Genomic DNA, 12,753 nt, shown 5'->3' with positions numbered 1-12,753 from the left:
TTCCAGACTTCCCCAGCAACAGTTTCCAGTCCCCAAGGCCGCAGCCATGGTTCTGGAATGTTTCTAAAGAGAGAGCCAAGATTAAGGTAGAGGTCACCTACTCTTCTTCAATATTCTCCTAATGTGGTTTAAATCAAGCCTGCAAGCTCACTGCGGGGTCTTTCCATCTTTGTAGATGGTAGACCCCAGCATGTTGGACTTTTGAAGAATAAAACACTCTGTTTATATAATATTTGAGTCTGGTGTATCATTCTAAGGCTAATCATAGACCCTTACACTCTTAACTGTAATCTCTTATAAAATGAAAGTCATATCAAATGCTTCTAACATATAATGGCACAGGATATATATTACTATTATAAAATGGAAATCAGTCTGGTGGTTCCTTAGAAAATTGGACATAGTACTACCGGAGGATCCAGCAATACCTCTCCTGGGCATATATCCAGAAGATGTTCCAACTGGTAAGAAGGACACATGCTCCACTATGTTCATAGCAGCCTTATTTATAATAGCCAGAAGCTGGAAAGAACCCAGATGCCCCTCAACAGAGGAATGGATACAGAAAATGTGGTACATTTACACAATGGAATACTACTCAGCTATTAAAAAGAATGAATTTATGAAATTCCTAGGCAAATGGTTGACCTGGAGGGCATCATCCTGAGTGAGGTAACACAATCACAAAGGAACTCACACAATATGTACTCACTGATAAGTGGATATTAGCCCAAAACTTAGGATACCCAAGATATAAGATACAATTTGCTAAACGCATGAAACTCAAGAAGAATGAAGACCAAAGTGTGGACACTGCCCCTTCTTAGAATTGGGAACAAAACACCCATGGAAGAAGTTACAGAGACAAACTTTGGAGCTGTGACGAAAGGATGAACCATCTAGAGACTGCCATATCCAGGGATCCATCCCATAATCAGCCTCCAAACGATGACACCATTGCATACACTAGCAAGATTGTGCCAATAGGACCCTGATATAGCTGTCTCTTGTGAGACTATGCCGGGGCCTAGCAAACACAGAAGTGGATGCTCACAGTCAGCTATTGGATGGATCACAGGGCTCCCAATGGAGGAGCTAGAGAAAGTACCCAAGGAGCTAAAGGGATCTGCAACCCTATAGGTAGAACAACATTATGAACTAACCAGTACCCCGGAGCTCTTGACTCTAGCTGCATATGTATCAAAAGATGGCCTAGTTGGCCATCACTGGAAAGAGAGGCCCATTGGACACAGAAACTTTATATGCCCCAGTACAGGGGAATGCCAGGGCCAAAACAATGGGAATGGGTGGGTAGGGAAGTGGGGGTGAGGGTATGGGGGACTTTTGGGATAGCATTGGAAATGTAATTGAGGAAAATACATAATAAAAAAATAATAAAATATAGGGAGAAGAGCATAATGCAGAAATATCCAAACAAACAAAACACACAAACAGCCCCCCCCACCCCCCAAATACAAGTGGGCAAACTCCAAACTCTGCATCTCCATGTCTGATGTTCTTCAGATCTCCAACACTTTACCCAGTGGCTTCTCTGGACCTGTATGCAGGGACACCTTTGCCACATGCCTGGCCTTAGCATCTTTCCTATGTAGCAAGGTGAAATTTTATAATCACATTCACTCATTGGTTTCTTTGAGTCTTCATGCAGGGACAACTCTGACATATTCCTTGTATTGGTGGCTTTTCTTAGTCACAGAGAGACTTACATCCTTGATTCTAAAGACAGAGTCATATGGCTAAAGCAGGACTGCTTGCTGGGGCTGAAACATGGCCCCCTTGTCTTCTAACACCTCCATTAAGTTTCACTTTTTCCATAATTTTCTTCATTCTCTGAGCTTGTTTGTCCTAGAACTTACTCTATAAACTGTCCTTGACCTCAGAGATCTTCGTGACTCTGTCTCATGAGTACTGCAGTTGCTAAATGGTGTATACCACCATCCTTGGACCTAAGCTTTTCTTTACTGGAACTTGATTTGTAGACCAGGCAGGCTTTGAACTCATAAATGTGCTTGCCTCTGTCTCCTATGTTCTGGGATTGAAGGCACATACCAACATACATGGTCCTAAGTGTTTTTTTTTTTTTTTTCTTCAAAAGATAGAAGCTTAACTGGGTGGATTTTTGCCTTGAGGTCATCACTCTCAACTCCATTTAATATCTTTAATCAGGTTATCTCCTTGAACACAAGAATTAGCTCCATTCTATTTCCTGGCTTCCCTTTAATCCTTCAATCACATTTTGTGCTTTCCTTGTGAAGTTTTGTCTATTTCATCAAAATATTATTCATAAGAGGGAACTACAGGATAGAGTTTATACTGGGCTCTTGAGATTTCCATGTCAATGCAATTTATCTAAATCTCTTCACCTTATGCCACATGCAGACACTTTGGACCAGAGCAAAAGCTAGCCACATTCTTTATTATTAAAATATCATAAGAGTGATGTCTAGGTACCATGCTGAAATGCTTCTCTGAAATGTCTTGAGACATGCCTCAACTATTAAAATCACCCTCAGCACCACTGTCTTGCATGATTCTACTAGTATGGCCAGTTAAGCAGAGCTTAAAGCATTCCAGGGCTTTCCTAACCCAAAGTTCCCAAATCCAAATTGCTCCAAACAAAAGCATAGTCAGACCTACCACAACAATACCCCAGTCTCTGCTACCAACTTCAGTTTTAGGGTTTTATTACTGTGAAGACACACCATGACCATGGCAACACTTCTAAAGGGAAGCATTTTATTGGGGCTAGCTTACATTTTCAGAGGTTTAGTCCATCATCACCATTGTGGGAACCATGGCAATGTGCAGGCAGTCATGGTACTGGAGGAGTCTGTAATTCTACATCTTGATCCAAAGGCAACAGATGGAGACTGTTGCCACACTGGGCATAGCTTGATCATATGTGACCTCAAAGCCTAACTCCACAGTGAAACACTTCCTCCAATAAGGCCACACCTACTCAAAGCAAGGCCACAAATCTCAGAAGTGCCACTCCCTATAAACAAGCATTCAAACACATGAGTCTATGGAGGCCATACCTATTCAAACCACCACAGTATGTATATCTTATTTGACATTCCATGCTTCTTCATGTCCCAGTTATACATCTGGCATTTCATCTTAAAGTATTACCTCCTAAGGGGATTATCTATAAATGGTAGATAATGTAAGCAATGTGGTTCACTTTTTGATGAGAATTGTTCTCACAAGATCTGTAAAGAATTGTGTTGGAATTTTGATGGGGATTCCATTGAATCTGTAGATTGCTTTTGGTTAGATGGCCATTTTCATGTTAATCCTAACAAGCCATGAACAAGTGAGAGCTTTCCATTTTCTGATATCTTTCTCTTTACTTCTTCAGAGACTTGAAATTCCTGTCATACAGGTTTTTCATTTGCTTGGTTAGAGTTACACCAAGGTATTTTATGTTATTTGTGGTTATTGTGAAATGTACTATTTCCTCAATTACTACTACTACTTCCTCCTCCTCCTTCCTCCTCCTCCTTCCTCTTCCTCCTCCTCTTCCTCCTTCTTCGTAGTTCACCAAAACCATTTATTTTTAAGCCATGGTTAACCTTACAATCTTAATGAAGCAATCATAGGTCTTGAGACTTTGGAAATAGTGCTACCCAGTCTCAACCTTTCACGGGCCTGGAGTACAGCTTGGTGTAGTGCTTGCATAACACATGTGAGGTCCTGGGTTCAATAAAAAAGACCTAATCTTCTCCTTAGAATGTCTCCTGGCTTATTTATATGATAACCACAGTCAGGTACACTACAGATAGAAACTGGTCCCTGACCCTGAGCTACAGTACCAAGGCTTTGGATACCTCAGATTTTTGATGTAGTCCAAAATTCATGAATAATTCCTTCCCCCACCCCCCAACGTTAATAGGGTCAAATAATCACAGAACTCAGTCTCTAATAAATGAATACTGAGACCAGGCAGACTAACAACTATTTAGAATGCTTTCTATTGCTGTATAAGAATTTACACAGCAATCTGAGAATTCCAAGGGAGAAAAAAAACAACTGAAAACTCTTGAAATTGGGGCTGACTCTGTAGTCTTGGGTACAATTGTGCTTCCTCACAACACTGGATAGTAAAAGAGTTGGGTCACAGGAATAAGTCATTCCATACATTACTAAGGACCAGTTCACTGACTGCATCCCAAGCCTATAGTCAGCACCCTGCCTCTGAGGTGGACTCAATACACTAGCCCTTGGATTCCAGGTATACCCAACAGCATAGACCCCTGAAAGCAGGCTAGAGAATGACATCCAAATAAAATGAGCCAGCACAGCGGGAGGGAGGCAGGCCTCTTGGGCCATTCCTAGCAGCTTGGCTTCCAAAGAGCAAAACTGAAGGATGGAACAAAGCCTCCTCGGGCTTGCATAAGCTTCCCAGACAGGTGCTCAGAGGAAGGCGCACTCTGCAGACAGAGATTCTGAAGGATCCTCCTGCAATCCTGATACAGCCAGACCTCATGGAGACTACAAGAGAAAGAATCTTTTTAAATGTCCTACACATATCCTCCTCCTCTCCTTATTAGAGGTGACAAGCCAAGCTAAAAGCGTAAACAGGAATAAAGTCCTTCCAGAAGGAGTTCCAAGTTTCATTCTCTCTTGATGGCGAGGCTTTGAATTGATGTGTGTGTCTGGCCATGCAAGTTCCCTGAGCTACTCTCTAGGATGTGACCTGAGAGGGAGGCCACTTTCACAAGATGCCATCCTTGTGATGACTCAAACAGGAAAAAGAGGGACGTCTGTCTTTAACTGCTGGGGCTGTGTTCTCAACTTCTTTCTCAGCCCTTTTATCATTTGTGTAGAGGTGGGCTGTTGATTACTTTGAGTTAATTTTGTACTCAGCCACTTTGCTGAAGGTGTTTTTCAGATGTAGGAGTTTTCTGGTAGAATTTTTTGGGGTGACTGATTTGATGTTCCCATTGGCTTGCTGTTTATTGCCTTTATTGTGTTTAGGTGTGCCCCTTGTATTCCTGGTCTCTCCAAGATTTTTACCATGAAAGGATGCTGGATGTTGTTAAACATTTTTTTCCAGCATCTAGTGAGATGATCATATGGTTTTTTTTTTTCATTTTGTTTATTTCTATTTTGGATAACATTGATGGGTGTTTTTATATTATGATTACTTTAACTTAGGTGTATAAACTTTGCCATTTTTTTTAAATCAAATTCATGACAATTACCAGAGTCCAGAAAAAGGCTCTCAGATTCTTTTTTTTTTACAACCTGTCCACTTTTAATATTTGTACAGTTTTATCTTTACATTCTTGTCTGGAATAATATGAACAAACCCAGGTTTCCCATGCTAAAATAATGGTTTAGCCGACTGCCATAAAAGTAGTACATACAAATGACAGAGCTGACGCGTGTCCTTAGGTTCCGTGATTACTGGGAGGCTTTCCCCGGCCCTGCGTGCTTTATTGTATCTCTTAGAATATAGGAGCAGTGTCCCAAGTCTCCACTAGCGCATTAATGATGGAATCAGAACACAACAGACTTGGCAGGATGAGAGGCCTCAGAACAACCAGAAGTCTGTTTTATGCTTCTTCTTGCTCTGGTTAATTTAGGATTTTGCCATGTGCCTGATATAAATATCGCTGCTGTTTGAAGTAAACCTTAAATGCTCCTTTTATGGCAACAAAAGCAATTCCATCCAAGATTGTCCTTGGTAAATTTGAGTTAACACTACTGAACATCAGTTTACCAGCTATTGTCGCAATAGTAGGACAGACAAGGGCTCCACACAAAATTCTAGTAGCAGAGACACGATCTGCTAAAGGATTAGATTCAGCTGGAATTCCAGGAACAGGACAACCAATCCCTGGAAATATTCTGTTAAAGATTTGTAGTTTATTTGAGTATTTGCGCCATAGTCTAAGCACATAGTCCTCCCATCGAATCATTTTTCCCTAGTATCAGCATGACGGGAATAGTAGGAAGTCCAATCAAAAGAAATAAAGGGTCAGCTCGCTCCATAATATCCAGCCCTTCTTTATGGCCTACAACCTGCATCACTGTCACTGCTCCGTAAGTCACAGCTGTCCAATAGATAGATCCAACCATTATTCCTGCTGCAGCAAAAGGGCAAGCTTTTGAGCTCAGTCTATCTGCAAGATCCAAGACACAAATGACTGGACCCAGCTTTGGAAACACTATTAAGTACTCGGTGTTGCACTGAGGACAGGCCGCTCTGGCTGTGCTGTTTCCTCTTTGCTTTTCACCTACCCAGCACTGGAGACAAGCCTGATGAACCCACTTAGTAGATCCTCTGCACCTTCATGGTCTCACCCATTCAGCTGTTCTATCATCTTCATCGGTGGCAAAACACACCCAGCAACTTCTGTCCAGCATCTGTTGAAGAGCTTGATCCGGCATCTTCCGCGGAGCCGGCGAGCTCGGCACTCACCCACAGCCCTGCTCAGGGCCAGGTCCCGGGACAACAGCACTGAGAGGCGGCTGCCGGCCGCCACACAGCCTCCCGGTGTGGCTCCCAGAGGCCCGCCGGCTCTCAGATTCTTATGACTGAAATTATAGACAGCTGTGAGCTGTCTTATGCGTGCTGGAATTCAAAGCCAATCCCTGTGAATGATCAGCACCTTTTTGCTGCTAAGCCATCTATTCAGTCTGATGAACAGAACATGTCATTAAGAACAGTTAAGGTGCCGGGCGTGGTGGCGCACGCCTTTAATCCCAGCACTTGGGAGGCAGAGGCAGGCGGATTTCTGAGTTCGAGGCCAGCCCGGTCTACAGAGTGAGTTCCAGGACAGCCAGGACTACACAGAGAAACCCTGTCTCGAAAAACCAAAAAAAAAAAAAAAAAAAAAAAAAAAAGAACAGTTAAGGTGTGAGTACCTGAGTAGCTGGTTCATACTGTCCTTTCTCTATTTGCCCAGCTGTGGTGGGTCAGCCTTCCAGGTTTTCCGCTCTTTCCTTATTTTTGGCAATTACACTGTAGCTGTCAGTGATAGCACTTTCCCCACCCTTACTTGGCAGTTTCCACTTGGACCTTAAGACTCTTCAGTCTCTTCTTGGTCATCCTTGTGGCCTGCATGCCTGACAGGAATAAAAATATTCTAAGTAGACATTTAGATGTTTTCCTTTGACTTAGAATTAATGAATCAGTTCCCCTTTACCCCACCCCCTGAAATTTGAATTTACCCAGGAATCTCATCTGGGAAAGGATGAGTTTCATAGAGGTGAATGTCCCTGATGAGAAAATATTTAAATGTTAACTGTTTATCTTACAGGAAAGAGGTGAGATGTGATTGGTAAGGGTTTTAGGTATGGGGTAAATTCATTATAGGGCTTGGATAGATTACTTCTTTGTTCATTTCTCTTGCCTTCTATCTAGTCCTGTTAGGATCCTAAAGATGGATTACTTTACTTAGATCTTCAGTACTCTCCCAATAAATTGCATGTTTCCCTTTTTAAAAATTAATTTGTATTTTTCCTTTGTTTTCTTCTTTTCTTTGTTTTTGAGATTGGTCTCACTATGAATCCCTGAGTGGCCTGGACTCATTATATAGACTTGGTGTTCTAGAACATCAAAAAATCTGCCCACCTTGTCTCCAGTGTGACAAGATTATATGTCACAACTATATAATTTGGTACTTTTAATGGGCTTAATAAGGCTGAGTGGTTTAACATGACTGGTTAGAGTAGCCAGGACACTGCCTCTGGTCCTAATTTCAGTAACCAAGATGCTTCCATCAAATGTAGCTTTCCTGCCTTAAAGGTCACTGTCTTCCAAACATGAATAATATTGTTTTTCTCTATCAATGAGTCTGTTCTTGTTCTATTCTTATTCAGCAAATGGTAAAACCCAGGCTCACAGAGATAAGTGGGTTTTCAATATAATTAAGGTTAACTTCTCACCTTACCCAGCTGAGCATTCTAATGACTCAATAAATGAAGTTTAAAGGAAGCCAATTAAGGGAAGCATTGCCACACTGGCACTTAGGAAGTAGATTCAGGAGTTTCAGGATTTCAGAGTCATCTAAGGTGAGGGTTGTCAATGGGATATGATGGGATATTTTGTGTATTATATTGTTGTTACTTATTGTAATACTAAATTCTGTACCTGAAGGTGTAGGCCTATGAGTGAAATTTCACACTTACAAGCTTTTGTTGTGCAAATCTTGTCTCTTAATTTGAAACTGTTGGTTAAATAAAACTGTTGTTTAAATAAAAAGATACAAAATAAAATCTCTTTTTAAAAAAAGATTTATTTATTTATTATATGTAAGTACACTGTACCTGTCTTCAGATGCTCCAGAAGAGGGCATCAGATATCATTACAGGTGGTTGTGAGCCACCATGTGGTTGCTGGGATTTGAACTCAGGACCTTTGGAAGAGAAGTCAGTGCTCTTAACCTCTGAGCCATCTCTCCAGCCCCTGACAAAATAAAATCTTGTCTCTTAATTTGAAACTGTTGGTTAAATAAAATTGGGTACAGACAATTACTAGAGGGATTAGAGGTAGGTGGGTTTTGAGTTACCTGGTTGGGGCTGGAGAAGTGAGAGGAAGAGAGAAGAGACCAGGAGGAGAGAGAAGAGAAGGTGCCATGATGGGAGAGGTACCATGAGCACATGGCCAGGAGAAACAGCAAATATTTGGAGAACAACGCTGGGGCGGTAGTAAGGCCAGGAGTTAAAATATAGATTAGGGGTTACCTCCCAGACTGCCAAAGTTGAATAAAATAACTATTATTTGTTTGAGTCTTATTTATAAACTAGTTGGGGATAAACTCTAATTGGTTTTACTACAAGGAGGCCCACAGACGCAAGGGAGGCTATAACAAATGTCCATAGTCTTCCCTGTATCTCTAGATCTTCAGGGTCATGGTTCTTCCAAGTGTTATGCCCAAACCACAAGAGACCAGCAGGGACCTAACTCGTATGCAAATACAGAGTCTTTATTCAAGCTTGAACTCAGACCTATCAGCCTTTTCAATGCAGTGGATGCCTTTATTAGCACTTCTCATTTTCCATGGGCTTAATAAGGATGAGTAGTTTAACATGGCTGGTTAGGGTGACCAGGCCAGTGCCTGTGGTTCTAATATCATTAACAAAATGTTCCCATCAAATGCAGATCTCTTGCCTTAAAGTTCACTGTCTTCCAACTATTGAAAAATATTGTTTTTCTCTTCCATTGAGTCTGTAATCCCATCCTCCATCCTCCAGATATGTGGAGAGCCTTGATGTCGCTTCTAGGATACTGGCAAGGATATTTACACTGGGATAGAAGGATCAGAGAATATGCTCAGATACTAATATTTATATTTGGGCTCAAGGTAAACACAGCTGAGGAGTGTGTGGCATTCCTTTCATCTTGGTCATCCTCATAAGCCCCTAGACACATTAACCATGGGGCTTTGTTTATTGCCCTGTTTATCTCTTTGTCTTTGATCTAAGAACTGACCCTACTCTTTGCATGTACCTAGAATGGTATAAAAGCAGACTGGGAAAAAATAAAGGCGCTTCAGCCTCAGCGCTGGCTGGAGTCATGTTATAATGTTGTCTAATTGTCTTTTCTTTCTTTAATCCTCACTCCCTACCTTGAGACCCTGTTGACGACTGAGCTGGCTTAGTCACACATGTTCCTGTAGGATCTATACATCTCATAGATTAAATGTGCTCTGTCACTCCCCTCTTATTAAAAAAAGCTCTTTAGTTAGTTAAGCATGGATATAGGAGGAGATGATGCCTATGGCCTATGCTGATAGGCTAAAAGGAAAAAGAGGAAAAAATTCCATGGTCTCAATCAGTGACATTTGAGTCCATGTTTTCTACATGAATTGTAACTGTGGAAGCCAAGCATTGTTATCCAGGTGTTTTAGCTTCTCTGTCTCCAGACACAAGAGTTGCATGGCCTCATTTTATTCCATTTGAATATGCCGTGGGCAGAAATCAGAATAATCTGTGACCGTCTATGTGGGCTGAAATTAAAAACCTTTGGAAACAAATTTGTTAAAATGGTTCATCCTAATAAAAACCTTGGTAGCTTTTTGTGATACCTTTCCTCAGAACAGCAGTGGTGATCAGCACCATCTAAGACAGTCAGACTTAACCACATCAAGAGACTAAATCTTCCCTCAGTTTTTTCTCAGTCCCCATTTCTTAGTGTTAGAGTTTGCCAAAAGACCCTCACTCACAAAGACCACAGAGACCAACATCACTGCAAACCGCAAGAGTTTTTTGTTTTTTTTTTTTTTTAAATTGATCCAACACATTGGGGACCCACCCTCAGCACACAGGCAAGAGGAGAGACCCTGGACGAACAAAGAACACACTTTTTATACCTTGTTTTTTTTTATTTTTTTATTTTTTATTTTTTTAATTTTTAATATTTTTTTATTACGTATTTTCCTCAATTACATTTCCAATGCTATCCCAAAAGTCCCCCAACCCCCCCCCCCCCACTTCCCTACCCACCCATTCCCATTCTTTTGGCCCTGGCATTCCCCTGTATTGGGGCATATAAAGTTTGCAAGTCCAATGGGCCTCTCTTTCCAGTGATGGCCGACTAGGCCATCTTTTGATACATATGCAGCTAGAGACAAGAGCTCCGGGGTACTGGTTAGTTCATCATGTTGTTCCCCCTATAGGGTTGCATAGCCCTTTAACTCCTTGGGTACTTTCTCTAGCTTCTCCATTGGGAGCCCTGTGATCCATCCAATAGCTGACTGTGAGCATCCACTTCTGTGTTTGCTAGGCCCCGGCATAGTCTCACAAGAGACAGCTATATCTGGGTTTTTATACCTTGTAAGGGGCAGATTTAGGCAACAGGGCTAGCTGGCTTATTCTTACTGGTGTAGCAAGTAACCCTTTCAGGCATTGGTTGGTTTGCATAGGGTGACTACCTTTGGGCCTAGTCCCTCACTCTGCCTGCCCTTGTGTTTTTTTCTCAGCATTGTTTAGTCAGCCAGCTTCTTTATCTGGCTCTGCACTTGGCCTGCTAGTATAGTTTGGAAAGTCCCTTCAGAGGGGGAAGGGGCTGAGTGGTCTTGAATTTATTTTGGATTCTACATTAGCGTTTCACTGTTCTCAAATTGTTGCTATGAGTGCTTTGCATTTTACTACTTAAATGAGTGATACTGTTAATCCACTGGTAATTAATACCAATCCATTGGTATTGATTCAGTAAATATACTTAGATATTATCTTTATATCCTAGTTAGCTTCAGTTTTCAATGTTACATATCATAGTATAATGTGTGGGATGGCCAACTGAGAGCTTAATGGGCCATTTCATGAGGAAATGGAAGATGAGAGTCCTGAGAGTACAAGTAGTGGAGGTCAAAGTCATAAAGATCAGTGGCTAATAGACTCTAAGAAGTATTAGGATAGAAGTCATATTGTAATTTGAATGAAAATGGCCCTCATATGCTCATATATTTAATGCTTGGCTCCCAATCAGTTGAAGTAATAGGAAACCTGAGGAGATAGATGTGTTGTTGATTGAGGAGCTCTGTCATCACAATGGGTTTTGAGATTTCAAGAGCACAGTTCCAGAGTCCCTTCTTTTTTGTGCATTGCCTCCAGACCTGCACGTAAACTTTCAGATCCATGCTTGCTTACCTGCTATGGTGATAATGGGCTAATCCTCTGGAAGTGTAAAAAGCCTTGTATTATAAGTGTTGCCTTTGCAATGGTGTCTCCTCAAATTAGTAAAACAGTAACTAGGACAGGCTATTGGTATATTATTTTGGCAAGGAAATCTGTCTACATTCTGTGCATGTCCCAAGAAACTGAGTGAGCCTGAATTGAATGGTAATGAGCAAATATCTTTGACTAAACATTGAGCCAGGGATTGTGCTGAATAGTTTTACATCAAGTTCACATAAGCTAAATTCATGTGAGAGGAGGTACACTTAATTAAGAAACTACTTCTGTGCCGGATATTCCTGGTTGTCAACTTGACTACCTCTGGAATGAACTACAATCCAGAAATGGAGGGAATACCTCTGATCCAGATGTTGAGGCTGGAAGACAAAGGCTTCTGACTTGGCTCTTGACATAGAGATCTTGAGGCATAGTGGCTATGAAAAGCTCAGGCCCAGGCAATGTACTACACACCTATAATCCCAGGAGACTGAGGCAAGCAGATCTGAGTTCAAGGCTATCTTGGGATAAGGCATATTCCAGATCTAGCATGGTGCTACACACCTTTAATCTGAGCCACACCATCTGATGGAGGCCTACATAAGGAAAACTCATTCATCTTAGCCTGCTTGCACTTAACAGCACATATGTTGGATACTATTTCTTCAGTAGTCTAGCTTATAGAGAAGACCAGGTAAAGCAACTAAGCCTCATGAAACTGAGCAACTATGAGAACTTCTCATCTACAGCTGCCCATCGTTGGTTAGTTGGACTACACACTGTAAGTCTTTACAATAAATTCTCTTAATATATAGAGGCATTTCAGAAGGTGATTGTAGAGAACCTAATTGATAGTCTACAAACCTGTATATAGACACTAATACAGCTTCCATAAGATGTGGCTTTAAGCAAGCCTACAGTTCCTTTTCTTTCTTTCTTCCTTTTTTTTTTTTTTTCAATGCAAAAGTAAGAGGTTTATTTTCCAGAATGCCTGGGATGACCTTCAATTAGTCCCCTAAGAAGAGTTACTAAGAAGTCGACCCCAAATGGCTATGATAAAAAGGCTTTATACTTTTTAGGGGCACAGGTTACAACAGCAAGGTT

General features: G+C 41.3%; 1 protein-coding gene and 1 pseudogene across 1 annotated transcript in view; one reads left to right on the top strand and one right to left on the bottom strand.

Annotated features, from left to right (window-relative positions):
• Positions 1 to 12,753, top strand: part of LOC147002409 (uncharacterized) — a 79,976-nt gene that overhangs the window by 10,577 nt on the left and 56,646 nt on the right.
• LOC147002410 (E3 ubiquitin-protein ligase MARCHF5 pseudogene) lies at positions 5,583 to 6,438 on the bottom strand (annotated as a pseudogene).

The sequence above is a fragment of the Mus caroli genome, unplaced genomic scaffold, assembly GCF_978045245.1.
Source record: "Mus caroli unplaced genomic scaffold, Mus_caroli_1 scaffold_10, whole genome shotgun sequence".
Lineage (NCBI taxonomy): Eukaryota > Metazoa > Chordata > Mammalia > Rodentia > Muridae > Mus > Mus caroli.
The sequence above is the reverse complement of the archived record's forward strand: the minus strand, read 5'-3'. Positions and strand labels throughout refer to the sequence as shown.